The 16,361-nt window shown below is 40.8% G+C and overlaps 1 long non-coding RNA gene across 3 annotated transcripts in view; it reads right to left on the bottom strand.

Moving 5' to 3' along the window:
* The window catches only part of LOC103659634, a 134,739-nt gene that overhangs the window by 20,550 nt on the left and 97,828 nt on the right, over nucleotides 1–16,361 (bottom strand). The window contains exons 3-4 of one of the 3 annotated variants that reach the window (XR_005838244.1): nucleotides 10,528–10,690; nucleotides 911–1,452 (exon numbers count right to left, since the gene is read on the bottom strand). The exons of 1 other annotated variant lie outside the window; for it this stretch is intronic. This is a non-coding gene — a long non-coding RNA (uncharacterized LOC103659634). Of the gene's footprint in view, nucleotides 1–910; nucleotides 1,453–8,757; nucleotides 10,691–16,361 lie in introns of those variants that run through there. One more of the 3 variants, XR_005838242.1, reaches the window with a different exon arrangement.

The following is a 16,361-nucleotide window of genomic DNA, read 5'->3' on the forward strand; positions in this document are numbered from 1 at the left end:
TAATTTCTTGAATACCTCAAGTGAATAATCAAATAAATTTATAATTTATAACCAACATGAAAGTTTTGGAATTCTATCATGAGTAGCCAAAACTCCATGTGAAGTGAAGATACAGGGATAGCTGTACTTCTCTGCAGATTGTTTCTTTAACGTTACTGATAACAGGTTAAGGATTTATTACATATTATTACAACTCAACCATTAAGTAAAAAGTAGCTTTCAGGGGGTGCCTGGGTGGCACAGCGGTTAAGCGTCTGCCTTCGGCTCAGGGCGTGATCCTGGCGTTATGGGATCGAGCCCCACATCAGGCTCCTCCACTATGAGCCTGCTTCTTCCTCTCCCACTCCCCTGCTTGTGTTCCCTCTCTCGCTGGCTGTCTCTATCTCTGTCAAATAAAAAAATAAAATCTTTAAAAAAAAAAAAAAAGTAGCTTTCAGATAAACCCATCCTATAGCTGTCATTCTACGACGGAGAAGCCAGGTTCTTTTTCCATTTGAATTTCAAGTATGCCAATGTTCAGAAAAATATTATAATAAAATAGGATCTCACAGTCTAAGAACAATCGATGACTCTATTTTTCCCTTGACAATCACTTAGCAAGCACCTGTTATATGTAAGAGCCTGAGACCTCCATAATTAATAACTGCACCTCAATTTTAGAGCTTGTGTTTCTGGACGTGGCTAAGAGAAAGGAAGTCAAGTGTGAAGCCAAACTTACTGGCTTCTGCATCAAGCCAATAAGGGAATGCCAAAGAATCACTCAGAGCTCATTATAAGGTAATGATTAGATTTTTCTCGAATGTGTAGATGCTTTACTCAACAAGGTTAACGTTGTTTAATCAATAAAGCATTTCAACAAAAAGCGCAACCAAGAAACCTATTAAATAAAAGAAAAGAGAAAGTTTTCAAGTTTTCCTTTTCATTGATAATGCTTCTGTACAAGTGAGGAGCACATGAATCAGGACCAATCCTAATAGAAAGCATTACTCTGAGGCAATACCATTCTCTCTCTCTCTTTACTGCACACCGTTGTCTCTCTCCATCCACAGACCACCACACGTGGCATTCACGCAGACGAGGAGTTGGGAGTTGGGGCAGCTTTAGCTGCTGACAGTCTGATGAATAAATGTCTAGGAAGCACAGTCAGGGCTGTTTGGTGCAAAGTGACTCCCAACCCCAGGACAATGCATTGATTCCCCTCTTTCATTTGATTTTGAAGCTTTTCCATTTCCAAATTTCTGACCTGTTTTGTATTGTCTTATGATGTGGTCAGTCAGGGACAGTCACGAGAGGAGACAGAGGAGAGACTCAGGAAAACAAAAAGTTGATATCACAGGCCCGGGAGACCAGAGGCAGGGCAGGGCCCAGCATACAGAGCCGCAGGGAAATACAGCAGGGTGGGCAGGAAGCAGGAGTGGGGCACAGCTGGAGCCTCAGGCTTTATTGGGGTTTCTGTGGAAAAAGCAAACCAGGGCAGGTGAACAGTTTAGGACTAGCTAGTTTGAATAATTCCAGCAGGCATTGGACTGCAGGCATAGCTTTCCAGTTGCTCAGTACCTGGCCCTGGGACGACTAAGGCAGAGAGCGATTGCTCCTGGGTGTAGGAGCCGGGCTTGGTTGGTTTGCATATCGAAGGCATATACCAGCCGGGCCCTCTGCTAGCTCTCAAGAATTAACCAGCTCCAAGAGGCGCAGGCAGTCTCTCCCTAGCCAGAAATATCTTTGTTAAGATGTCAAAACATCATAATATACAGAAGACTAAAATATATATATACATAAAAATACAACACATTGCTTTAGAATGAACTCAAATAAGAGAAACCTTACATTAATTTATCTTTACACAAAAATAGCAAATGCTGGCCATTTGCATCATGCCTTTCAGGGTGCTTTAAGAAGACTGATGTTGATTTGTTTCCCCATCCGCATTTTTTTAGGCAGCAATTTTTATGATCATAAATCAGCAGAAAAGCCAAATAAAGACTCGGAAGTCCCATGGTCTTAACTTCACTTGGTCTCACTTTGGAGCTGTATTTCAGAAACCCTCTTTTCCTTTCCTTCCTCTTATATTATGTGGAGACTTGGATACATGATATTTGTTTCCACCTAAAAGAGAGCACAGCGCCACAACCAGTTCTTCTGACACACACAGGGTTAGCACAAAGGCTTCGCTGGTGGAGACTCGGGCTTTTCTGGAGAGGACAAAGAATTTTGGAGGCCCATTTTGGTGAGGCTCCAGGTACTGGGGTTTGTTCTGTTTTGACATTGATGCCCAAATGCATGAGAGACTGAGCAAGGCTGCAGAGGAAGGAACTTGCCGAAAATTGTCGCACATTAAAGGATGAGAAGACCCACAGGAAATCCACTATGTCCGCTGTTTCCAAAGTGATAAAAATCCTGGGGAGATTTGCTCTCTATCTGCTGCGTGGCTAGGTGGCTACATATCTTGATGGGCCTGATTCCCTGCTGGTTTACACCTGATTTTCCAGGGGAGTTTGAATAAACACTCTTCAGTTTTCAAATGTGTCCTGATAATTTTAGTTCAGATACTAGCTCCACTGTGTTCTAGAAAAACTGGAGCAAGTTTCTCGACATCGGTTAGTTTTATCATGTGTAAATGGTCACAGTGGTACTCACCTCATAGGATGTTTGGGCAAACTCTGTTAATGCCTGTGCGGTGCTTAGAATAGCATCTGGTACTTAGCAAGGACTCAGTAATAGCTATAATTTTATGACATAGCATTTATTTTATGAATCAAGAATTATTATGTAGTAGTTTCCTACATTTTGGAGCCATCAGTGGTTATCTGCCTATGAATTTATATAAAATAAATATCAGGAGATTTGGTCCCTAGAGAGAATACACATTCTCACAGTGTATAATGTATAATTTTTTTGGCCAGTGGTAAAGAGAAAAGTATGGATTTTTTCCCAAGTTTTTTTTTAAACTCCAGTTAGTTAACATAGTATAATAGTAGTTTCAGGTGCAGAATTTAGTCATTCAACACTTCCATACAACACCCCGTGTTCATCACGGTCAGTGCCCTCCTTAATTCCCATCTATTTAGCCCATCCCCCCCACCTCCCCTCCAGCAACCCTCAGTTTGTTCTCTGTAGTGAAGAGTCTGTTTTCTGGTTTGCCTCTCTCCCCTGCCCTGCCCCTGTCATGTTCATCTGTTTTGTTTCTTAAATTCCACACATGAGTGAAATCATATGATATCTGCCTTTCTCTGACTTACTTATTTCACTTCGCATAATACTCTCTAGCTCCATCTACATCATTGCAAATGGCAAGATTTCATTCTTTTTTTATGGCGGAGTAATATTTTGTGTGTGGTGTGTATGTGTATACACGTGTGTGTATAGGTTGATTCTTTTAAATTGGAGTTTTGCATATAACAGAGTATACTACTGAATACTAAGATGCATTTTTTCTTTTAATCATTCTCAATTCAGAAAATAGCTTCCAATCAACATATATTAAAACTTTGGTATTTCCTACTCCACAAATTTGTTTTGGAATCGTGAGATTTAGAATCATGAAAATAATGGAAATATATTTGGAAGTATATACCCACATACTTATATATATGTATATATTTATATCTGTGCACATATATCAAATATCACCTCTTCTTATATGTGTGCGTATTTGTGGGTAAAGTGGCTTAATTCATAGAGATACTGATATGTTTGACCATATTAAAATTAAAAGCCATTGAAAGAAAGGGACAGGACTAACCACAAAATGAGAGACGATACTTGCAACACATATAACTGAAGGTGCCAGTATGTAAAATATATAAAAGGCGTACACATCAATTAAAAAAATAGGAAGAAGGGAGAAGAGTCAGGAATAAGTATTTCATACACACAACACTTTTGGCCAATAAACAGATGAAGTTGATCGATGTCATGAAAAATCTCGACGATGTATATTGGATCACAGTGCAATATCATTTTTTGAAATACACAGCAAAAATAAGTCTGACAATACCAAGTGTTAGAGAATGAAACTATGTCTTCGGTGTTATGAAAATAATTTATAAAGTTGTAGGTCTCGTAGATACAAACATTTGCATACACAATGGCCAGCAAGTGCCTTCCAAGGTACATATGCAAGGTGAATATTTGCACGTGTGGACCAGACACTGACATGAGAGAGCTCCTACACCACAGTTCACAACAGCAAAAGCTTTGAAAATGCCAAATGTCATTTCACAGGAAAACAGATAAATTCTGGTATATGGTTGTGTGGTATACATTTATATTATAAAATAATTTAAAAATGAATGAATTACCGATACAACAAGGGTGAATCTTAGTAGACATACACATTGAAAAGAAGCAAACAAAACAAAACAATGCACTGTATGGATTTAGGCTTTTTTTTTTGCTTATGTATATATGATAAAACTTTTTAAAAGGGATAATAAATATGGGATATTGTTTACCTCTGAGGCAAGTGAAGGGGGTCAAAAAAAAGTGTACATATAAACTTAAGAGAAACATAATATTCTAGTTCTGGGGTTAGGTTATAGGCTCATGGGCATCTTTATATCATTAAAACAAATAAAAGAAGGTCATGCTTATTCAAACAATGATAGTATATCCTGGACCAAGCATAGTTAGTAACTCAATTCCAAGCATCTGGGGTCCAGAAAAGATGGCAATTGACTTTCAAAGATTAGCGGTGAGTAGGTTATTTGCTTTTACAGACTTTCCTTGTTGTATTTTGTGTCACACTGAGTATGAGAGTCACTCCACATGTCTTTTTGTAATAAATGTCCAAAGACAGAGTTTTACAGCATGAAAAACATTTCCTTTCCCATTTTACAAAATCCACTATGGTGATGGCTGCTTGGCAGGCAGTGGAGAGCAGAGAGCTGATGCCTTCAAAGATTCACCAACTGTTTGGGCAACTTAATGAGACAGCAGAAAAAGCAAACAGATTTATTTAAAAAAAGAAAAAAACAAACTAGAGAAGCCAATTTGCTTTTCTTCTCTTCTTGCCAATCACCTTTATTTGACAGATCCTTGCGTGCCGCACACGCCATGAGCTCCATGTTCCTAGTGATCAGTAGAGAGCAGGTACGGGTGAATCCAGTCCGCTGTCCAATTTTAAACTATGAATCTGCATTTCTTTTTTTTCCCTAGGTTTTTTTTTTTAATTCCAATTAGTTAACATACGGTGTAATATTAGTTTCTGGTGTAGCGTTTAGTGACGCAGCACCTACGTACGACACCCGGTGCTCACCACAAGCGCCCCCCTTCACACCCAGCTGTAGGCACAGACAGAAGGGTACGGCACAAGACGGTTTTACATATACTCAAGAAAAAAGCTTCTGGAATTCATTCATCTTCCGTGACTACCTACATTTGGAATAAAATCTTACAGCTAAAGCACAGCTTTAGACATCATGTTTTGCACTTGGTAATTGAAGTTTAAAATCCGCTACTGTGATCAATAGGATTCCTGGCAATTGAACAAGAATATATGATCTAGAAGTGTAGATGTCAAGAAAATATCATAGCAGATCAATATGCAGACTATAAGGACATAAACCCTGAATTGAGCCAACCTAACAAAAACCATTCATAAATATGCAATTACTCACTCTACATAGAATGGTCTTGACTAATTCCGGAAATGAAAAGGCACTTTTCGCCTCTCAGAACCTTAAGGCTATGACAACAGACTTGGCATTTGCTCAGAGTGTCCAAATTGGGGACGTCGAGAAGTGGAGCTGAGGAGCGCGCGCATCGGGCTCCGTAACCGTGCTTCAGGAGTCATCTGCTCTCCGCCACAGAGCTCGCTAGTTCAGAGGAGCTGGGATGGGCTCTCACGAGTAAGGGGCAAAGGCCTGTCATTCCTTCATTCATGCCATCAATATTTATTCTGGGTCTTCTACACGCCACGTACCAAGCTGGACGCCGGCGAGCAACGCCCAGCAAAAGCACAAGGCGCCCGCGCTGGTGCCGCTCACAGTCCTGTGGGGGCTGCAGCCAAGGAGCACAGATGCAGACTGTGGGGAGGGGTGGGCTGTGACAGAAGCATCGAAAACATGTGCAGCGATCTGAGCTGTAAGAATCTACCAACACCAGGGCTCCTGGGGCGCTCAGCCGGTGAAGCGTCCAACTCTTGGTTTGGGCTCAGGTCATGATCTCCTGGGTTGTGGGATGGAGCCCTGTGTTGGGGGGGGGGTCCACACTCAGCGGGGAGTCTGCTTAAGGATTCTCTCCCTCTGCCTGTCCACCCACTTGCTCTGTCAAATGAATAAATCTTAAAAAAATCCAGTGAGAAATCGAAATGTTTTTGTGTAAGAGTAAACCAATGTCTGCACATTAGGATAACCTAGGATTTTTTTTCTTTCGTTTTTTTTTTTTTTTTTTTTGAGTGCGAGAGCAGGAGAGCGCATGCATGAGAGGAGGGGAGGGGGAGATAGAGAATCCCAAGCAGCTAAGCAGGCTCAAGCGGAGCGCCCAGCAGAGCCTCCCCACTCCCCACCCTCCCAGCGGCCACTCACCATGTGGGGCTTGGGGCTCAGTTGAGCAACCCTGAGATCATGACCTGAGCCAAATCAAGAGTCAGAAGTTCAACCCACTCAACCACCCAAGTGTCCCACCTAGGATCTTTTGAAAATTGCATAGCCAGGGCCGCACTGCAGACAACTTAAATGACAGACTCTGGGGATGGGACACAGGCATTGGCAGTTTTTTAAATTCCCAAGGTGACACTAGTGTGTAGACAAGTCTGGGACTCACCCGGTCTGGAAACAGGAAGATAAACAAGGACAAACTGGAAATGATCTCTGCATAATGGAGCTGCAAACTCCATTTTTAGGCTACAAACTCAGATGTGTTGAGGAAGAAAAAAAAAATAAAGTCTTTGTTTTTCTACAAATGACTGCCATTTCTCTTCTAAGCCCCCAGGTGCACAAGGTGGCTGGGGTGTCTCTCACTTCTTCCCTTCTCTTCGTTGGGGCTAGAGAATTATAAAGCACCAAAGCGGGAGAGAGGGGTTAGAATTGATGACATCCATCCCATCTCCAGCTAATCTCTACCCATGTTGGCTCTACTGAGTCCCCCCAACACGTGGCTTCACCCACAGGGGCCCTCGGGCTCCTCGCCACGCTGCAGACATTCTGCCCTGGCCCGCTTCACACTGATGTTCAAGGGCAGCGTAGCCTTTAAAAACAGTGTAGAAAGGAATTATTGAGAATGAAGAGCACTGTTTAATAATATACCAAAATAAATCTTGATACTTTTTTTCTGCTTATTCCGCACTGAGTATGCAAAGGAATTTGTATGTTTTTTAGAATGTGCTTGGCTTATATTATCCGTGTTGTCCTCAACCCTCTGCTTTTTTGACGGACTGTTTTATAAGCCACTCATCCATTTTGTCAAAGTTGATTTTTTTAATTAAAAATATAATCCATAAACCTACTTAACTGAATGCACAAAACTCCAATACTGTGTGATATACTGAAGGCTACCACGCTAGGAGGAAGGCCCTGTCTCTCCACCTTAGAGCATTCCCTCAGAAACCTCCCGAATCACATGTGACTCAGAACTGGCTGATAAGGCAACAGTGTCCATTCTTTTTTAAGAGTACATTTTTCTAGGGGCGCCTGGGTACCTCAGTCCTTAAGCATCTGCCTTCGGCTCAGGGCGTGATCCCAGGGTCCTGGGATCGAGCCCTGTGTTGGGCTCCCTTCTCTGCTGGGAGCCTGCTTCTCCCTCTCCCACTCCCCCTGCTTGTGTTCCCTCTCTCACTGTCTCTCTCTCTCTCTGTCAAATAAATAAATTAAAAAAAAAAAAGATTTTTCTAAATCCAAGTTAAATCCATTTAAAGATGAATACTGACCAGTATCTGTCTTGCAATATTTCTTTAGTATTTAGATGAATCTCTATTTTGCAAACTCATCTCTGGATTGTGTTTCCAGCATCAATGAATAATAAACAATTGGAGACAGAGCCTGTACTTATGGTTGGTGCAATTGTTCTTGATTTATGATTTTATGCTATTTTTCTTAATCCCTCAGAAAACCAAATACCTCAGAATACACATATTTAGTTCCTATTATATCTCCAGATCCCTTTTCATTAAAAGATGCAACAATCTACTGGAATATACCAGGATCATTTTTGTTAGGGGAGGAAATATTGACTGTCAAACAAGACAGTAGGTCAGCAAAAGTTTTACCAAGTATGCTTAACACTAGGTAAAAGGTATCTGCAGATCTGGAGAAATACTAGAAAGAAACAAGAAATCAAATTAATGATTATGGGTAATGAGGCTGGAAAACGGGCATTTTTCTTTTAGATTTCCTGGAATCTTGCAGGGATTCTTCTAACACTCCCTATTTTTAATAGTTTCTTGATGTTGATTATGCTAGATATAAACTACGACTCTGCTCACTACAACAGAGTTTAGGGCACGTCCTTGGCTTGAGGAAAGTTTCTTAGAGTGTAAGGAAAACCCCCAACTGATTTTGTAAATAGCACAAGCATTAGGATACTCGTAAGCATCAGCCCTGTAAGGGAGTACTGCTTTCCACGCAGGCGTTTCTATCCGAAAGGTAAAGGTCTGCTACGGTAGGGTTATTTTTAAATTGCACTATGGTGGTAAGGAATGCCAAAGCAGTTATCATTCATCAATAAAAATTGTGCTCAGGCTGAGTGCTTTTAAATACGCATGACTAAGTTCCCAGCGGTTGTTTATTTGCTTTGTGGCAGCCTGCCTGATTGCCTGTTATCTGACCAGCAAAAGCAGCTCAGAACTCAATGCTGGAAGAGCAGAGGAAGTTTGGGTTCAGAACACTGATTCTGAGGATGGACTGCAACTATCTGGTGTCTGAAAGAGGAATTAAGAGGGTTCTAGGCGAGAACAAGAATGAGCAAACCCGTTGCCTTTTTATTGAGAAACGAATAGGAGCATCAGCCCGGCCAGGACCCACCGTCCCTCTACTAGATAATCTTTCTGGACAGCGAGGCTTCTCCTCCTTAAAGGAGGCAGATTCCAAGTCACCTTTTGTGCCGCAAAAGTGAGTTTTGCAGACATTGTGGATATGGTATCTGCGCACCTGGAGGGAGGAGAGGCCTGAAGGGACCCACTTTCTTTTGATAAGAAGCAGGTAGACTCAAAGTTCTGAACTGAAATAAAAATACCCAAATAGAGACACTCTTCCCCCATCTCTTGGTGTATTCAAAATCAGATTCCTCGAGCTTCAGCTACAGTTAGGTGCTATCTGCAAAGACTGTGGGGTTCTAGAGACAGTCTTACCTCGTGCATCTTATAGTCAAATAGAAACAGCGAATGTGCCAGGCAGAGTTAAGGAATGGGCCACGAAAGAGAGGACTCAAGGTTTGTAAGAAAGCTGAGAGGAGGGGGAGGACTTTTGGGGGACACAGACTTTGAGGTGGGCTGTCATAATAGGTAAGATTTCAATAGAGTGGATGTTAAGAAGACTTTCATGGGGATAAGAACTGCAAGGGCAAGGGCAGAGAGGCAAGACCATGGAGGTCATTATGGGAAGAAAGGTAGGGCATGGAACATAAAGTCTACAGAGGGGGAAAAAATACTACATTCAGCTCATTCAGACCATGAGCTGAATTTAGCTACCTGATGACTTGTTTGGCCTGGTCAGTATCTAGTTTTCTTTTTTAACTGAAGAAAGAGAGAGAGTTTTATTTGAATAAGCTATCAGTATTTACATAATGGGAGGCTACACATAAAACTCTAAATGTTCAACTTCTCTTGAAAAAAGTCTAAAGTTCTGGTAGCAATGCTGGCCTTGCATTTCCACATATCAGTGGAGATGAGAGGTGGACCTCCGGGCAGGGCATAAACTCCATCAATGGCCACAGTTCTTATCACTTCCTAGTGCCTCTGCAAATCGCTGTTACCGCTTATCATTCTGCCTAGGCAGCCTTCTTGTTGTTTGTAGTAAAGACAAAAGTTTTTCTTAACTCTTGCTTCACGTATGTCTGATGCCTGTAGGTATTTGAGCTGTTTCTCCTCCACCATAAAAGAAAACATTGAGCATCAGCTGGAAGCATTAGTTCTTCCCTCAGTAGCCCATGGCAGAGCTGTGAAATATTTTGAGGATTTAAGTGGATGAATGGCCTGTGTCTTAAGAAACTTAATCTACCAAAGGAAAATAAAATGAATTGTAGAGGGAAAATCAAGGTGGAAACAAACAACGAGAGGCCAATTCATCAATCGAGTAACAGGTAAAGAGGGTTGGAGTTTGGTGGCAGGAGTAGCAATGGGAAAAAAGACACACATCAGAAATACTGTGAAGTTAAGAGCAAGCAACTGACTGAATTGGAGGAAGAGATGAAGAAAGAACAAGCAATTGAAGAGAGACTGTAGAAAGAGAACATGTGATACGAATGTCACCAAAAACACAACTGGAAATGCAGTGATAACAAAGCCAACCTTTTGGTGATTCTGGATTCAGTGTAGCCTGACAGTCACTGGGTGCAGACTTAGGGACCAAAATTCTCAGGGAAACAACATACCTGCTTTTAACTTCCAGGTTGCCTCTTCTTTTTGATTGTTAATCTCTGTTTCCATGTATATGACTCGTTGACTTATCTCCACTAGTGTCTACTGACCTCATGTTAGATCCCTTGATAGAGAGGACGGGCAGCAGACAGGAGAGATTGTGGACTGTGCGTAGTACTGCCAGAAATTAAAAGGATTTTGTCAAAAGATTCTTCCCTAGGTTAATTAGAGATGCAATAGACTCCTGAATTAGTACATTTAACCTTTGTGTTTTTAACCTCTCACAAAAGTCAGTAACACTCAGATGAAAGAAAACGGCTACTGAGTAGGCCCGGCTAAGTGTCAGCATTTTATCTCGACATGTCTCTCTTGATAAATAAATAGGTAAACAAACAAACCATTTCCAGCTTCTCTTCCCGAAGATATTTAACCTTAGAGTTGGAAACAGAAGCAAAGAAGCCAATGAAAGTAGGCTCTAATCAAAGGCTGTCTGCAAGATTGGAATGTTCAATTCAGCAGTGACTTAGTGTCTTGGATTAATACGAACATTTCATATAGAAGCGAGTTCAAGCAACTGAAGACTAGAATTCACCTATACTCCGGTCAGAGTAAAAACTGTTCCTTAGCAAGAGAGAAGACTTTAGTAAAAGTTAAAAAGATGTTAAAATGTGGTAAGTTGCATAAACATTCACTTGCTAATTTAGGAAATCAGGAGATGTCATGTGTCAAGGGGGTACAGTAATGGTTGGTTATGGGCATGTCTTTTTATAGGGTTTATAAGAAAGAAAGACTCTCTAGATCATTAGGCAGGGAAATAGGAACTTAAGTTTTAGTATATCACGGAGGCCACCTACTTTGGCAGCTTGTCACATAACTAAGCCTTGGCAATTATGTCACCGAATCAGCCCAGTCCTCACTTTACTTAAGGTATAAGCAAGTGAAGGGGTTCGACTAATGACCTCTAGTTTTGAGAACTTTCCAGGTCTGACAATTTATGACACTCTGTAGAAATGGATTGTCTAATATATATTGTGTTATTCTTCCATCTTTTTTTTTTACATGTCTCTAAATTGTATGTTTGGCATGAGTAAAAGAACTTCTTTCATCTGCTTTACAGAAAACCTTGATTGTTGCTAACTTCCCCCAGTACCAGGTTCCAGAATGACTTGACTGATAAAATAGAGCCATTGGATGAAGGCAATTTTCCAAGGCTTCTCAATAGGGTAGCCGAGAGATCACTTCGTAGAAACAAGATATGTTTTTGAAGAATTTTTAACTGGCCAAGAGAATCATAAGGGACCTCTTTTAGCTTCTCCCAGCACGCAGTCTTGGTAGACCCTTAGCCTAGGCCAGCATCTACCTGGACTTGGCTGGGTTTGTCAAATTCCCTTATTCAAGCAAGAGGCAGTGGTGGAGAGTTTCTCCTAAACAAAACTCAAAAGTGCCTCAAATTCAGATATACAATCTGTTTTAATCACTTGGTTATAGTTTTTTGTTAGAGGGAGCGCAGCACTGGTTAGGGGGCCCAGTCTCTAGCTTCCTAGCACATTATCTGGATTCAGCTGGGACAGGTCTACATAAACTAAAATCATCAGAACTGTGTTTCCTCTAAAGATACAACGTTGTTCTTCTCCGGCTGAATCCTGTTCATCTACATATACTGACAAGTGATTTGTAGTAAGAAAAAAAATATTTCTCAATATTTTTATAATAATTTTTTAACTTTAAAGCTGAAGAATGTATTTGAAATATTTTACCTAAGTCAAACCTAAAGTTTGACTGATTTTCAAATATACATTCAGAGGGCAAAGCTCTGTTCGGTTGTGGCTTTCACTACAAAAATGTTCCCAGTCTACAAAACTCCAAACTGAAACCATTCAATATCAGACTCAGAAATGTGTTCCCCTGGCTGACTCTGACTGCTAAAACAGAAATACATTCAAAACACACCACATTTCTTCAGCTCAAGGTGGGCAAGGAGCCCTCAGAGAGACCACAACTCACGCCAAACAGATCACAGTGAGTGTATTCGGAATATCAAGAATTTATAAGACAGAAGTTATATGATTTCTGACGACTTCATGGTAGGTACCTTTTGCAAGTTCTAGTGGTTCCTCCTGGAATAAAATGCTCACAATGAAACCGGATAATCAGAGTTGCTCTCGGCCTCTTTGCCTGGGTCACACAGTACTTGTCGCAGTCTTTAGTGCCTGAAAATACTGACGCTACTAAATACCGCCTTCAAAGTCAGAGCGTTCCCATTTTCATACTAATCAAACGGAACCATTCGGAAGCACTCTGACGTCTCTTGCTTCCGAAGCTTATTATATGCGTTACCTCACTTCAATCAGGTTCTGGATGACTTGTTTCTCTTCTGGGTAGAGCCTGTGTAAGAATGGTTTACTCATACTAATCAGGACTGGCCTGATTCTCCCGTCCCAATGCTCATGTAACTTCCATAGAGTCAAAATCCCTTTCAAAGTGCCTTCATCTTGAAAATTCATGTGCTCCCCATATGGGAATATCTGTACACCTTTAAGATGATTGGAGGGTTTTTTGCTATTATTATCTTCGCCAAACAAATAGAACAAACGGTGCATGTCATGCCCATCTCTTTCAGACAAGAAATCTCCATAAAGTACTTAATGGGCCAACTGGAAAATGTTCTAACAATACAGTCTTCCCTAGTTTTTCAATTTACTACAGGTGGATAATCTCTGAAAAACCCAAGACGGTGAACAGATTGAATCACTTTTAACAATTTGAGTCTTGAATGAATTCCAAAGTGCTTAGAGTCAAGCTGTTTTTCCTTTAATACCTCAAATAAAGATTAAATAATTTTTCTTTGAAAATTGGCCCAAAGTACCAGAAAATTATATGCTTTGGAAAACCACATTCATTATAAAATGAGCTTTTGGGCATTGTAATTACTCTGATATTTTAATCGGTGTCGCCATAAATTTGGGGGCAAGGGAGTATCTCTTCCAATTTTTCTTTGGTATGCTGAAGTTCTCTAAAAGAGATACAATTCTAACAAACTGATAAAACATAACTAGAATATTTTATTATATACATATTATAATGGAGCTTTGAACAGTTGCAGACTTTCAATATCGAACACACTAAGGTATTTTTCAATCTTATGATGGGCCTCAGAATTCTAGTTTGGTACAAACTCTATCACCAGCATGATAAAACGACTCGAAATTTAGTCCCAACTAACGTTTTAGACTAAACTTGCCATCAACTGAAAACAAAGGTCAGGAAAGCAACGGTATGCATGTGCCTTAAAAAGATGGTATATAGTCCATTAAATTGTAATGCATATAACAAAATAAATCAAAATATAAAGCTTGACCAACTAGCGTGCGATAGCTAATTGAGATTTAATTTCAGCAAACCTGAAAACCATTTCTTTCCTAGATATATATTGTTAGATGTCTTCACATTTTGCTTTGGATTTTCATTGCTAACGAGCTTTACTTCCTTGGCTCAGACATAGCAAATACTGAGGAGAAAGACAGATTACTGATTCTGGACATAAATGAAACAGCGTTAGCCATAAGGCCCAGATTTATCATACTGTATGAAGAAAATGTACTTTTTATGGTCATCCTGTGTCAAGAAAAAGCTTTCAATCAAGCCATCTCATTCCACCATATGCACAGGAAACATTTATCGTCATAATCACAAGGGTCAATGAACAGTGTAGTAACCACATTCCGAGGTTAAACGAGCACAGACCTTGCCATCTCTTTCAGGCTGACAAATTTGGGCCAGACTTACATTGATTCTGGAAGAATACGAACTATCGAGAAGGCGGCATAAAGATAATTTATCCTAACAGTTGCTTGGAATTTGAACATTAGAAAAAAATAAAATAAAATTTGGCACCTGTGTTGTCTAAAATGCACAGCTACATAAGAAAATCTCATCTTTTTGTAAAAACTTCTGTTTCCGCAGTTGCGCGGCTTGAAAGTGAATCTGTGTACCAGAAGGTTGTTCAGGATTATGAAACTTAATGCATTTTACCACAAGCAAATATAAACATTTTCAAGGAAAGCACAAGGCAAGAGACATGAAAGACCATATGTTTTCAATGCTCTCCATGTCAAAACAATAGCAGTCTCCAGAAAATAACTGCTAGTCATATTGAATTATTTCACCAGATATCCTCCAGAAGTTACTTGGAACAAAGTACGGGGCACTCCATGTACCATGTAATGGATAAAAATAGATTTCCCCAGACCAAACATATTACATTCATGAATTATTTTATTGGCCATCATACTTTATAAGGTTCTGAAGTTTTACTGTTCATGGGTTAGTGACAAAGGTAAAAATGAGATAAGAGAAAACAGAGACTTAATTCTCTGGAAAATGTTTCTCAGCGAGCTGTGTAAACTCCTTTTTGATAAACTATTATTCTTAAGACACAAAAAAAACCATGACATTTTCCTGTCCTAGAGGCTAAGGTTATCTTTTTCTCCTCCTCAGAGTCTACAGCCTTTAACAGGTGCAAGCCCCTCTTGCCATGCTCCATTTTGAAGTTCGAACAAACACACAGAGAACAAGAACAGATCCTTTAACCTGTATCAAATACCGCTCAGGTGACTGGATGGACAGGAACCACACAAGCTGTGTTCAGCCGATCACCCTTCCTTACACGGCTCTAGAAATGGCCTCTTGCATTGCAAACCACCTTCCAAATAATGATATTAAAAACCTGTGGAATGAGGCCTCAAAAACAAAATCTCTATCATCAAAGGGGTAGGCCATGCCCTAGAAATAGACACCCATACCGAAGACAGGGAAAGAGGAGGGAAAGCAAAATGGAAGGATTCTTCACTCGTGATTTCAGTAGGATTATTTGTCTTTCCAGAATTTCCTTCCTAATCTTTTTATATTTTGAAGGCACACAATTTACATCTTAATCCTTCTACTTATCAAAGACCTACTATGTACCAGACCCTTTGTGAGATGCTTACTGTATGTTACCTCATCCAATCTTTTCAGCAACCTCATGCATACTGTGACACACATGCATACCTTGACACAGATTAAATAATCTGCAGGGCCTGACACAAAATGAAAATGTGGGATCCATGGTTCAAAAAGCAGGTACAAAGTGTCAGCACAGACACTAACACAGAAAGTCTTTACTTTTCATTCATGGTCGATCTCTCTGGGTTTTTTTGCTTTTTTTTTTTCTTTCTATTTTTTCTTTCTTTCCTTCCTTCCCCCCTCCCTCCCCTTCCTTCCCTCTCCCCTCCCTCTCTCCTTCTTTCCTTCCTTCCTTCCCTCTCTCCCTCTTTCCTTCCTCCCTCCCATCCTTTCCTTCCTCCCTCCCATCCTTTCCTTCCTTCTTTCCTTTCTCTTTTCTTCTTTCTTTCTCTCTTCCTCCCTCCCTCTCTCTCTCTCCTTCTTTCTTTTCCTCTCCTCCATTCTCCTCTCCTCTCCTCTCCTTTCCTTTCCTTTTCAGTGTCAGCTCCCCTGGGCTGAGGAACGGTCTGACTGGCGCAGTGGCTTACAGAGCTCACCCATCACATGGAGAGTGTGCACATCTACGTGTGGGCAGCTCATCAGCTGCCAGGTGTCCCCTCTTAGCAGCCACCCAACACACGCATGGTGCCTCAGTTGCAGGCAGGAGTACTGAACCAGCATGTTCCCTCTCATAAGCTCAACACCCCAGTCCAAGAGAGATGGGTTGTACTAGTTACCTGGATTGGGAGTGGGTAAAATGCTCACCCCCATGTAGGCATTGCACCAAGCCCAGCTCTCCTCACCTGCGGGATGGGCAAGACCCTCTCCTCACCTGTGCCCAGGACCCTGCAGAGGGAGGAGGACT

Source organism: Ursus maritimus, unplaced genomic scaffold (assembly GCF_017311325.1).
Source record: "Ursus maritimus isolate PB19 unplaced genomic scaffold, ASM1731132v1 scaffold_1, whole genome shotgun sequence".
In the NCBI taxonomy this organism is placed as follows: Eukaryota; Metazoa; Chordata; class Mammalia; order Carnivora; family Ursidae; genus Ursus; species Ursus maritimus.